This window comes from Solanum stenotomum, chromosome 5, assembly GCF_019186545.1.
Source record: "Solanum stenotomum isolate F172 chromosome 5, ASM1918654v1, whole genome shotgun sequence".
In the NCBI taxonomy this organism is placed as follows: domain Eukaryota; kingdom Viridiplantae; phylum Streptophyta; class Magnoliopsida; order Solanales; family Solanaceae; genus Solanum; species Solanum stenotomum.
Window position 1 is genome coordinate 14,924,843 of NC_064286.1, and position 13,248 is coordinate 14,938,090.

Sequence of the window (13,248 nt, forward strand, 5' to 3'; positions counted from 1 at the left end):
TCCAACAATTTCACTAACAAATAAGAGCCATAATAATTTCACAATTGAAGATGTCACACTAATGAGAGAACAATGATTCAAAGACTAACGTTTTCATAACTAAAACATTTGGAAAAGGAAAAGAAGAGTCCAAGGTTCTGATACTCAGAACAAGGTCCTGATACTCAGAACAAGGTCCTGATCGAGATAAATCTATCCACAAAAAGTGAGTAGAAAACTCAACATTCAAGTGGAACAACTATAATTAAAGATGGATGAAAGAATTAAGTGAAGAATAAACGACATACATTGATGGTTTTTGCTAGAAGATGGACAATTCAACAGTTGCATAGCTTCTTGTGGTGAGTGAGGACCCACTGATGCCAACATGGAAGCATTCAATTGAAGTCCAGGGTACATACGATTATGTCGTCCAAAAATATCATCTGTAGCTTCTTGGTGTATGGTTACTTTTGTTGTTCTAATTTTTCCGCCATCCGTTCAAGCATCCTCTCTTCCAATTCCTCCAATTTTTTCCATCCTCTCATCATTAGCACTTAAATAAGGTTCATAAAGCGCTTTTCTTTTCAAAGTACTTTTGGTAACTCCTCGTCCATACAATCTCAGGCACCCTGGGTGTTCATGTCCCATGACTACTGTAAAAGCATCAAATGATTGATTGTCATCTTCATTCTGTCGACTTTGCATTTTCTCCATTTCAGCCTACAAATCAAATTCAAATAAATAAAATCAAGTATTTAAGAACAAATAAAGGATATTAACAACATTATAACCAAATAAAAGTCATACAATTTTACTAATTGTATCTTCGTTGGAGTCCTTGTACACTCGACAAAGTTTTCTTGATCTTGTAGCCACAAAGAGTTCTTTAGCTGACAGCTCATCGGGGCTTTCCTTCTCTTTTTACTAATTACATAAAGTTGGTATTAAAGATATTTTATAATGACAAGTTCATATTTAATGATTAACAGGAGAACATACCAAATTACTATGTATCACAACAAAACTTGTTTTACCAGCAGTGTGTGGATTCATCCATTTTTTTCGATTTTTGGTATTTCTTTCACTCATTTCCTATAAATAAACAAGTCAGTAAATTCTATGTAGATTAAAAAATGTATCAAAAGCAGAAAAATGAATCAATCAGAACATAAAATATAAATCTAACCTTGAATTTTTCAGAGTCCCAATATTTGAGAAGATCCTTAAAATCAGATTTTGAAACATCTGTGGGCTTATTTGCCATTCGAAGATCATCATTATCATATTCTTTATAATGTTTTTGATACAAAGTCATTCTTATACTTTCTCCGAGCATTTTAATTCCATCCAAAGCCTATTTTTTTGCACTATCAAGAATATCATATTTCTCCTACAGTTTGTTGTTTATATTAGTAAAAAGTATGAAAAGTTTATAACTAAAATTAGAAATGAAGAAACTCAAACCTAGGTGTAGTCCCACAAATCGTTTTTTGTGTCCATATTCTTCCGATTATGAATATTAAGAGGACAAAACATTGCATTCCTTGCCAAGGTTCCAAGAAAATTCCCCAACTCTGTTACAACGATATTAGTAGGACCAATAGGTTGATTGTACCTATTCAACATGACCAACTTATGCTCTTGTCGCACATGTACACTTTGCAATACTGTACTACCTCTTTTCTTTTTTTGAGTAACAGGGCCTACAATAATACGAAGCAAAGTTAAACAACATATCAACAATGTTAACTGATTTTACAATTCCAATACATTAAAATATTTAGAAGTGAATTTATATATTTTTACCTAGTTCTCATGATAGGTCATTTTCTTCCGTTGCACTTGGTTCTATATATCGTGTGCCTCTACAACAAGAGATTCTCTTGGCACATGTTGCAACTATTTCTCTGAAACTTGTGCTACTATAGTGGAAGTATTCATAGGTGCTTGTTGCCCTTGTTCTTGCACAACTTGTGCTTTTAAAGTGGAAAAACTTAGAGGCACATGTTGCTGTGATTTCTGGATAGATCTTGCTTTTAGAGTGGAACATCTTTGAGGCATTTGATCCTTTTTAGACTGTGCTTTCAAAGTATAAAAACTCTGAGGCACTTGTCGCAATTCTTCTTGTAAAGTTTGTGCTACAAGAGTAGATGAATTTCGCGGCAGAATAGATTGAACATTCACTTTTGATCTCCCTAAAGAAACCCTTGTGTAAGCCATAGATGTCAGTGTTCCATTTTGCACATATTGTTTTCCTTTTCCTTTCTTGTTTTGTTTTGAAGTCTCCTCCTTCCTCATGACTATCGAATCTGTCAAAACGATATATATGAATAAGAATCAGATCAATTTAAGCACAATATAAGGTACATGTATTTCTAAGAAACAAATCAGAATATAATTTTAAGAAAAAAGAATAAAAGAAACATGTATTTCTAAGGAAATGACATTTATCACTCACTCAAAATAAAATAAAACAATGATAAATATATACTTACAAGACATTCCTAAATTATTTATTTAATCATCCGCATCTAGTCAATCCCAATCAGTATCATCAAAGTCATCCTCTTCTTCCGACGTTCACATAGTTGTATCCTCTGAAAATTGAGCATCAGATGGAATATCAACAACATCAACAGGAATATCTTCTCTTGACCATCTCATGTCAACATCGGATAATCCATCTGAGGGACCAATGTCTTCACTTAGCTCTCTCCAAAATGTAACTCCAATATTAGGACAATTTTCTTCCTCCAAGTCATACAAATCAACAGGCACTTTATTCCTTGCATAATAAACATCCTTCTCGATTGGATCCGCCACATAAAATACTTGATGCACTTGAGACGCCAACACAAAAGTGTCATCCGTACTTCGTGATTTGTTGAAATACACATGAGTTAACCCATATTCATCTATTTCATTATGAAACCAATCACATCTAAATAGTACAACACTAAAACAATTGTAATAATCAAACTCAATGATATCTTGAATAGCTCCATAATATATAACCTCTCCATCAATGGGATTTTGATCTTGAGCACTAGCAAAACTATCAGTTGTCGCTGATAAAGTCACTCCATTATTTTGAGACTTTCGTGAGTAATCACGTTTTAATGTATGAAATCGGTATCCATTAATGAAATATGCAGTATATCTTTTGGTTGCCACCCTATTAGGCCCTTTAGCTAGCCATCTTAACTGATTAGGCACTTCAACATTTTTAACTTTCTCTTTGAACCAGTTGCCAAATTCCTGACTATGACTCTTTGCTCTTGTCCGTGCATTTGATCTAATATTACTATCAATTGACATCTTATGGTCCTTGCAAGTATGAATAATTCAAGTTTGATTATAAGGAATTTATAATTAAAGTTTTAAGTGCCTTATAATAATTGAACAGATGAAGAATTATACATAATTACTATGTTTTTATCTTACTTGATAAAATCTTCCACTTGTTCATCACCAGTATTGAAGAGAACATATCGATGTACTTCACTAGATAACTCTAGATCCATGGTAAAAGTCTTTCCTTGTTTCTCCTTCCCATTTCCATCTGGATGCCCAAGCTTAGGAAACGAAAGGGACAAATCATCTCCCTCTTTTTCAACGTCCTTATCATCCTCAAATCAGTACCTACTGAATGGTGTCTTCACTCCATAATGTAGGTATCTCAAACCAAAGATCAAGAACTCTTCAACATCAAACCCCTCTGTTATATAACATTCTGGATAACATCGATTACGAACAAAACCCTTGAACTTACACATTTTTCTCTCAGTGGAATACATCCATCGAAGATGATTTGGACCACCCAATATAATTTCATCACCCAAATGGATAGGCAAATGTTCCATTATATTAAAAAAATGGAGGAAAATCTTTTCAAGCTCATATACAATTTCTTTGATTTCAATTTGCATTAACTCAAGATCTGCTCACCTTAAAACCTTACTGCATATATCTTTAAAAAAGTTCCCCAACCTAATCAAGGCTAATGAAACATTCTTCGGCAATTCTTTTCACACCGCAATTTGGAGCAAGTAATGCATTATAAAATGAGCATCATGGCTTTTGTACCCTGATGTTTTTATCTCATCCACATCCACACAATCTGATATGTTTGAGGCAAATCCTTTTGGTAATTTTGCATTTTTTAATACAGTGCAAAATAATCATTTTTCTTCTAGTTTCATGGTAAAACGAGATTTAGCTATGTGAGCTTTTCCATTTGTATTATCTTTCCTTGGATGAAGCTCCTTTCGTATCCCCATATCTAGCAAGTCATAGCAAGAATTAATGTGATCTTTTGACTTTCCTGGGGTATCTAATAAAGTCCCAAGAAAACTATCACATAGATTTTTCTCAATATGCATCACATCAAGATTGTGCCTCAACTTATTATGTTTCCAATATGGTAATTCAAAAAATATGGATCTTTTCTTCCATGGACCCTCATTATTTCGACGTCTTTTGTTGTTGCCCTTTCCAAAAACATTATTGAAATCATGTAACTTTTCAAACACTTCTATGCCCAATAAGGATCTAGGTGCATGTCTAGGATCCTCCTCTCCATTAAAAGATTTTTTGTCTCTTCTAAATGGATGATCAAGAGGCAAAAATGCTCGATGACCTAAGTAACACATTTTACGACTATGTTTGAGATATTGAGAGCATGTGTTGTAGTTACACGTGGGGCATGCTAATTTTCCCTTAGTACTCCATCCAGAAAGCATTGCTAGCGCTGGAATATCACTAATTGTCCACATTAAAGTTGCACACATTTGAAATGTTTGATTTGTATGAGTATCATATGTTTCTATCCCAAATTCCCATAGTTCCTTCAATTCAGTAATTAATGGTTGTAGGTACACATCTATATCCTGTCCAGGAGATGATGACTCTTGAATGATCATCGACAACATCATATACTCTGGCTTCATGCAAATCCATGGTGATAAATTATAGTTCATCAACATAACAGGCCAGGTACTTTGGGAAATGCTCAAGGTTCGAAATGGATTGAAACCATCACTTGAAAGGCCCAATCTAACATTACAAGGATCTTTTGAGAAGTTTGGATGCATAGAATAAAAATCCTTCCAAGCTTCTCCATCAGCAGGATGCCTTATATTACCATCATTAGGTCGTTCAGAATCATGCCATCCCATTGCAACAGCTGTTTCAGGACACATAAACATTCTTTGAAGGCTAGGCTTTAAAGGAAAGTACCTTAAACTCTTTGCTGGTATTTTATAGCTTGCACTAGTCATGCCATCACCCTCATTTGATCATTTAGAAGACCCACACACAGAGCAATTATCTATCTCCACATTTTCATTCAAAAATACCATGCAATCGTTACGACATGCATGTATTTTGTCATAGCAGAGACCAAAATATTTTATCATTTTTTTAGCTTTATTGAAAGACTCAGGTAGTTGAGGAAAGGGAAATGCTTCTTTTAACAAGTCTAACAGATCAGTAGAAGCCACATCACTCAACCCATGTATGGATTTAAGCAAGTATAACTGAATGATGAAACTCAGTTTACTGAAGGTCTCACACCCTGGATGTAGCTCTTTTTTTTCCTTCATCCACTAATTTAAAAAATCTCTTTGCATCTTCAGATAGCCCTTCTCTCTATCCTTCTCCATGCCCTGTTTCACCCTCTATATTTCGAAATGTATCATGAAGTAGTCCATTAGTATCATCATGGTTGCGTGAAAGTGGTGTATTTCATGTGAAAAATCTCTCCCCGTGAAAAAACCATTTGTTGTATCCATCCACAAATCCATTTACAATCAAGTGATCCTCCACCACCTTTCTATAATGCCAATAACGATTGATGCATTTTTTGCAAGGGCATAATATTTCATTTCTTTTAGAAGCTCGTTGAAATGCCTTATCAAGAAAATCACTCACTCCACTAATATATTTATTACTGCAGCGTCTGAGACTCATCCAACTTCTATCTAAATTATCCATTGATATCTATGCGACATAAAAAGATAAAAAGAATCAAATTTATGATAAACTATGAAATAAAAAGATAACAATGTTTTACACATGAACAAACACATCTCAAAATGTACATGGAGAATATGTAGTTTAAAACTCATAGCAATCACAATTCAATTTACAACAAGCATTTCATAGTTTTTCTTAATATATGAAACAACTATCAAAGTTCCCTTTATCATTGGAATTATATACAAAACACTGATGACCTGTCAAGAAATAACTTTAACAAGATTATATTGCTTTCAAATTTATGTTATTAAAGACTTATGGACATTCAAGAAATTGAAAATGGTCGCTAGATTCACATGAAGTTTGGTCTTATTCTAGCACACCAATAAATCGCCTTGAGGATTCAATTCTTTTCAAAAAAGTATCCCTAATGATTTTCTTTTTGATAGGAAATCAAGGCAAAACAGTCTTTAACCATGATAAAACATATTTTAAGGCAAATAATATTGATCTAGAATTTTACGAAGTTTCAGATAGTGACAGCTTATGGTCTTCTGCTTGTTGAAGAGATGAGAAATGTCTTTAGAAAATGTTTGTATCAATATTCTGATAGAAAGAAAAATAAATTAGATTTAAAAAATTGTTGGCATGGGAAACAATGTTCAATGTCGATGCAACATCTATCAACAATGTTCAATACTTTTTCCAAAAAAAAAATCCCTACTGATTTTTTTATAAGAAATCAAGGCAGAACAGTCTTCAAAAGTGATTTTTAGATTTTATTTTTTTTAGCTAATGCTACAGGCCGACAACAATCATAAAAAGTAAGGAAATCATGGGTCTATGTTGGTCAATTTGCAGGTTTAAGGTTAAAAAGACAGAACTTGAATCAAGTGCTAGTAACATGGTGGACAACACTGATAGGTCATAAGATTCAACAAATTATGAAGGTTATGCCTGCAATAATACTATGGGGAATTTGGAATAGAAGAAATATCATTAGTCATGGGGAAACATGACATATAACAGAGTTGTTTATCAGGTTACACTAAATGTATGGCAATTTGAAATGACATTTTTTCTAAGTTTGAAACAATTCCCCATCAACTGGTTAGACATGGTATAATTCTTAGAGGATTATAAGACAAAGATTTATTATATGAGGATCATTGGAAGCCCCCAGATGCAAATAACATTAAGTGTAACACAGATGGTGCAAGTAAAGGTAATCTAGGCAAGATTTCTTATGCTTATTGTCTAAGATATCAAGAATGTAACCTCATCTATGCACAAGGGTTCCAGGGATGCAGATAAAGGGCAATAAGAATACTTTCGGCGAGTCGCCAATTTCTTTCAGCGCCCTTAGACTTCTCGCCGAAAAATACAAAATCAAATATCAATCAAGGCGCCAAATCATCGGTGAGATGGGGACATTAGCAGAACCGCCGAGTCGTTCGGCGAGCTCGACTTAGCTCACCAATCGACCCAATGTTCCTATTTTTGACCCATCTTCTCAAATTCAATCTCGCAACCCCCAAAAATCAAATCAAAGCATGCACTCATGGAATTTAAATAAGACCCATACTACACATTACCCCGGGATACTCAGATTTCTCCCGGATTTGCCGCATTTGGCCATTTGACGATAGTTGCTCTTAAGAGCGGCATCACCCGCCCTATCATTGAGCAAATTTTTGACATTTTAGCACAAACCTGGGCTACTCAGACTTCACCCAATCATTCTAACAATACGCAATAATGACCAACTCATTAAAAAGTACAAAGGTTATGGGCATTTGACAGTCAAACCATACGACAAGATTTCTTTCAAATTAAAATAGGAAAATAAGGACTCTAATCCTACCATAGAGGCCCAGAACACATCAATATGATACTATTACAGCAAAGTAGCTTAAAATTTTCAACAATAAACTCGAGGTTCGGGAACCAACCTTTGATGTCGTTCAAATTGTAATTGAAAAGCTAGGCCGCAAAGTATTCCAACTCTGAGCAGAAATCGGCAAACTAAAATTTTATCAAAGGGCTAAAATAAGGAAAATACTACTTTAGTGTGAATTAAGAGGTTTAAAAGTGAGGGGAAGTGAAGAATTTCAAATTTGAAGTCTCTTCGCCATTATAAATCATCCAGTTCGCGTCTGTTCGGTGACGTTAGTCGTACTCACCGATTCACCCAGCGAATCGCCGAGTGATCACTTACCCGCTGATTGCTAAAGTTCTTTCAGTTTCTTGGGGTCAAGACAGCGATCAGGATCGACGTCGCCGACCTGGTTGGCGACGCGTCGAACTGCTACGTATGTCCGTTGAGTTTTACAGGCTCTGACTGAACTTTGAATTGAGTCAAACAGCGGGTCGAGTCGGGCTCGCTGACATTTTCGGCGATACGTCGATTGACCATTTTCTCACCTATCTGTATTTTCTGAACACTTCCCGTATTTAATCCTGCACAATCAACACACCATTATTTTTAAAAGCAAAATAAAGCATTTAGAACCTTGGGTTGCCTCCCAAGAAGCTCCTTATTTAACGTCGTGGTACGACGCGAGTCTTTACTCACTCCCCATTGGTTGGGTTGGCCCTAGTGCTACTAGCTAATCCCACTAGTTCGTTTGAGTGAATAGGAGGCACCGCATAATTCATCAGTTTCCTGATCAGCTGGATCGATCTAGAGTGAAAGCCAACCATTTGATTCAACACTTCAATACTCTACGTCATCTCTTCCAACATTCGATCTTGTTCGGTGATCTTTTGGAGAATGATTTGAAGTGTGTCCTCGACATGATTGTCCTCTCTGTCTGTAGACTGCATCCTCTCGTGAGGAGGTATATACCTCCCTTCACTCTTGCACTAGTTTTCCACCTCTGTTATTTTGGTGCACAACTCGTTCAGCTGAGTTACTAGGGCAGTTAACTCAAAGTTCCTCTCCACTTCTTGGCTCATCTCAGCCGAGTTGTCACTATTTCCCCTTGCCATGCTTAGGGTACCTACCCATATCAATAAATTGAAAGGAAAACAACACTAAAAATAAGGATAGTAAACTACGACTATTGAAAGCAGAATTGGAACTAAATCAAAAATATTCACGTAACACCACTCCCCGGCAGCGGTGCCATTTTGATGTTTGCGTAATCAACGACAGAACTTTTGATGCAAGTGTCTACGATCGTGCAATAGTATAATAAACCAACCAAGGGTTGAGGTCGAGTCCCAAGGGAGTGGGTGTGAAAATTAGTGCTTAAGCGCAAATGTGCTAAAGTTAATCATAGATAAAGATTTTAACGATTAAAAAACATTGTATGTTGAAGGGAAACTCTAGAGTGTCACTTAAAAATTGGGTTTTTGTCACTAGTAAGTAACAACAATAAAATTAACAAAGATTTCTAAGTAATGAGAGGGGATTCTTGGGATGTGACCAGAATATGAGTTAATATAAATTATCGGGTACATGCTTTCGATAGAAAATTTATAGAGTAATAGTGATAAGGCTAAGCTTTACGTGGGAATAAATTCTCACTCGAGCAACTTACCCCATTTCAAATGGGTTCCTCTCGGACACCCACTTGCCGCATGAAGACCAGCCTATGCCTTACCCTACTCACTCTCTCGAGCTAAGTGTTAGGATATGGGACTAGGGTTCACTCTCTCGAGCTGAACCTCATATCAACCCACTCTTTAGGCCATCAATCTAGTAGTCTTGGTTTCGCGCCTCTCTCTCGAGCAAGCCAAAAACACATAAATAAAATTGTATTTGCAGCTACAAATTTGTTAGATTCAACCACGACTACTAGACGAAATCACCATTAAACTACATCTAATCTATCAGCAAGCAAGACCCAACAACAATCTTAACCCATATTCCCTAAATGACACCCCAAGAATTGGGGTTTTTAGCTACACATCAAGAAATAGAAATTTATACCTTCAATGATGTTGAAATCAAATGGGTATGAAGATTTAAGTCTCAATTTAGGCAAGGAGTGAAGAATCCAAAAGACCCACTTCTAAATTGAAAGAGATGAACCCTCTTCTTATTCGAGTTTCCAAAACCCTCTCCAAAACTTGAGAGAAAATATGAAAGGTAAAGTAAAAATTACAATAATGTTCAGACTCTCCTTTCTCTCCCTTCAAAACTAGTAAAGAGTTTAGTATTTATGGACTTCAAAAAATAGTGTTCGCTGATCGCTCGGCGAGTTTAGTCGGGAACGCCAAATGACTCGGCGATTCGCCATTCTTCTAGTTCATCGTCGTTTGTGCTTTGCCTTCAGCATCTGTACATTCTGGATCATTGGGCGGTATACTTCTGCTTTGCAGAACTAATCAATGAACCGTCGACTGCTCCTTTCATCACCTTTTTTATCTTTCTCCTTCAGGCCTTCACGTACTAGAACAAACGGCGGAGTGCGTCCTTTCGGCGAATCGCCAAGCAAGCTTCGTGATGCTCAGGCTTTTGCTTTTTTGTTCTTTTCAGCCTTTTTCGTTCCTTTTTCCGCCTTTGTGTCCATGCTTCCACTAAAACTTTGAATACCTGAAACTTAAGTGTTTTCATCAGATATTTAGACTAAATAAGCATTTGAGGACACAATTTTTATTAAAATATAGCCCTAAATGAGTCCAATTTGCGGACTCATCATCTTCCTTTCAAAAGACATGTTGGGTTGCCACCTCATTAAAATGGACATTTTATATTCAAGTGGTCATTCAAAGATGCATATCATATTCCAATTAGGTCATTTGACTTTCAACAGACATGCTGGGTTGACATTTCATTCATAGTGATATGGATATTAAAATTGGATTGTCTGCCTATCAAAGAGACATGTTTGGTTGTCACCTCCCTTTAAGGGACATGTTATAGTTAAATTTGGTCGTCCACATTTCAAATAGATTCATTGAGTTGTCACCTCGTTTAAAGTGATATATTATTTCAAGTTAGTTGTCACCTCATTCAAAGTGACGTACAATATTCAAATTGGGCCGTCTACCTTTCAATACATACATTGGGTTGTCACCTCTCTCTAATTGACATATCAAGTTCAAGTGGGATCGTCCACCTTTAATGAGACACATTGGGTTGTCACCTCTTTCTAAGTGGCACGTTAAGTTAAAGTTGGGTCGCCTGCCTTTGAAAAGACAAGTTAAGATGTCACTTAATCCAAAGTGACATGTTATTCACATCGTCTTTCTTTAAAATATGTACACAACCTTTACTGTGCAATTTAGGTATGTTACTATTTTCAGTTTTCGATCAATCCTTTGCCCTTTTATTTATTATTTTATTCCCCACTGACGGGCATAGATTATTGTTCAAAAGCTCTACTAACGTCTCATATCATTTTTCTCAAAGTTTATCAAACCAAATTGGGTTTGTGTCACGACCCAAAAATAGACTTGATAACACTTGTCTATTCTCATCAAGACAAGTCAGCCTCAACCAAATTAAACAAAAGAAATACGGAAAGATAAAGCAAGAACAAGATAAAAGCAGAAAACTTATTCGTTCTATTATACCCCAAAATCTGCTTGTCACGTGTACAAGACACAAAAGCATAAAGTGCTGAAATTAAATAACTACAAGTCACAATGTCTTTGTTTCTCAAATATAAAAATATAACAAAAAGGAAAGGAGGGCTCACCGAGATGACAAACAACTACCTCCCAAAGTCCTTCAACAAGCCTCAGAATGGAAAAACAAGAAGAGATATAACATAGTACCGACCTCAAAACCTACACAAGTGTAGAAGAACGGAGTGAGTACCAAATAACATGGTACTCAACAAGCAACCTAATACGAAGCCAAACTAGATAGAAGTCGAATACTCCTTTTATCCCAATTGATTCTTCTAAACTACTATTACGACCCAAGGTATCCCCTAGGCGTAACATGGCATATAAGACCTCAAGAGGCCCCATACAAGACACTTAGCTTTCATCATACAAGAAATAGAATAAAGAGATTAAAATACACTTTCAATATATCAAAGTTTTATAGAGAAAAACAGAAATCTATACATTGTCTCAAAGCAATTTAGTACATAACAATGAATATAGGCAAAGCCCGTACATCATGTTCAAAAACAAAAAGTAAGGAAATACTGAAAATAATAAATATCCGGTCCTCGAAGCATGAGGACTCACCAAAGCACATAATATCTTCAAGGAACTCTAGCCACAAAACTAGGAACCCTAATTGTCGGACCCTATATTTGGGGAAATGTAGGCAAGAGTATGAGAGAGTACAAACATGTACCAAGTATGATAGCCATGCATAAAAACATATGAAGTCGTGCAAAAAATAGGACAATTTCATGAGCATGCAATGATCAAGCTAAAACATAAATCTTGAATGGTAGAAAACATAAGTCGTAAAACATAATCAATGAAAGTGAACATCATCTTAAAAACATGCGTAAGATACTTCTTGAAGTAACCTTAGTTCATCTTACCTTGCTTGTGGAAAGTAGCCTTAACCGACATGTAAGACCATTTTTCTTCCTCTTCCTCTTCTTCTTCCTCTTCCTCCTCCTCCTCCTCCTCTTCCTCTTCCTCTTCCTCTTCCTCTTCCTCCTCTTTTTCTTCTTCGTCTTCTTCTTCTTCTTCTTCTTCTTCTTCTTCTTCTTCTTCTTCTTCTTCTTCTTCTTCTTCTTCTTCTTCAATTTGCTAATGTCTATCTAGGAAATCCTATGTTGGCACATAGTTTATGGGATATGGGTAATCGCAACTTGTCCACTCGATACTAGGCTTAACTTCCATGATATACTTCTTCATCATAGTTATCTTAGCTTTTAAAGGAACATGTGTAATCGCCTCTGGTCCTTACATCATGTGACATGGGTAATTGCCTCTTGTCTTTCAATTAGAGACCATTGGTAATCGACTCTTGCCTCATCATTAGAATAGATCCTTATCATTGGTTTTTAGGTCAGAAGACGTTTCAACCTTAAGAACACTTATTATGTGATAAAACCTTTCACAAATCATGTTTTCATGTGTATATGAGAAATATTTTCAACACACAACAATAAAAACATCATTGATACTTCACTCTCAAAGCATCCTTAAAATATTTACATCAATTTCATAAAAACATGCATAATTCCATAATTTACCTTTCATGGTTCAAAACCCATTTTCAATCATGAATATCTAGAAAACATAGGTTAGTCATGGGCTCATGGGAATTCATCATAATACCATTTAATTATGTAAATTCATGCTTGATAGATTATAAAAAAATCAAACAAATACATAATTAAAGGACCCATGGCATGG

The 13,248-nt window shown here is 35.7% G+C and overlaps 1 pseudogene; it reads right to left on the reverse strand.

Moving 5' to 3' along the window:
• Positions 1–317: 317 nt before the first annotated feature.
• On the reverse strand, positions 318–1,246 carry LOC125863707 (uncharacterized; annotated as a pseudogene).
• Between the last annotated feature and the right edge of the window lie 12,002 nt (positions 1,247–13,248).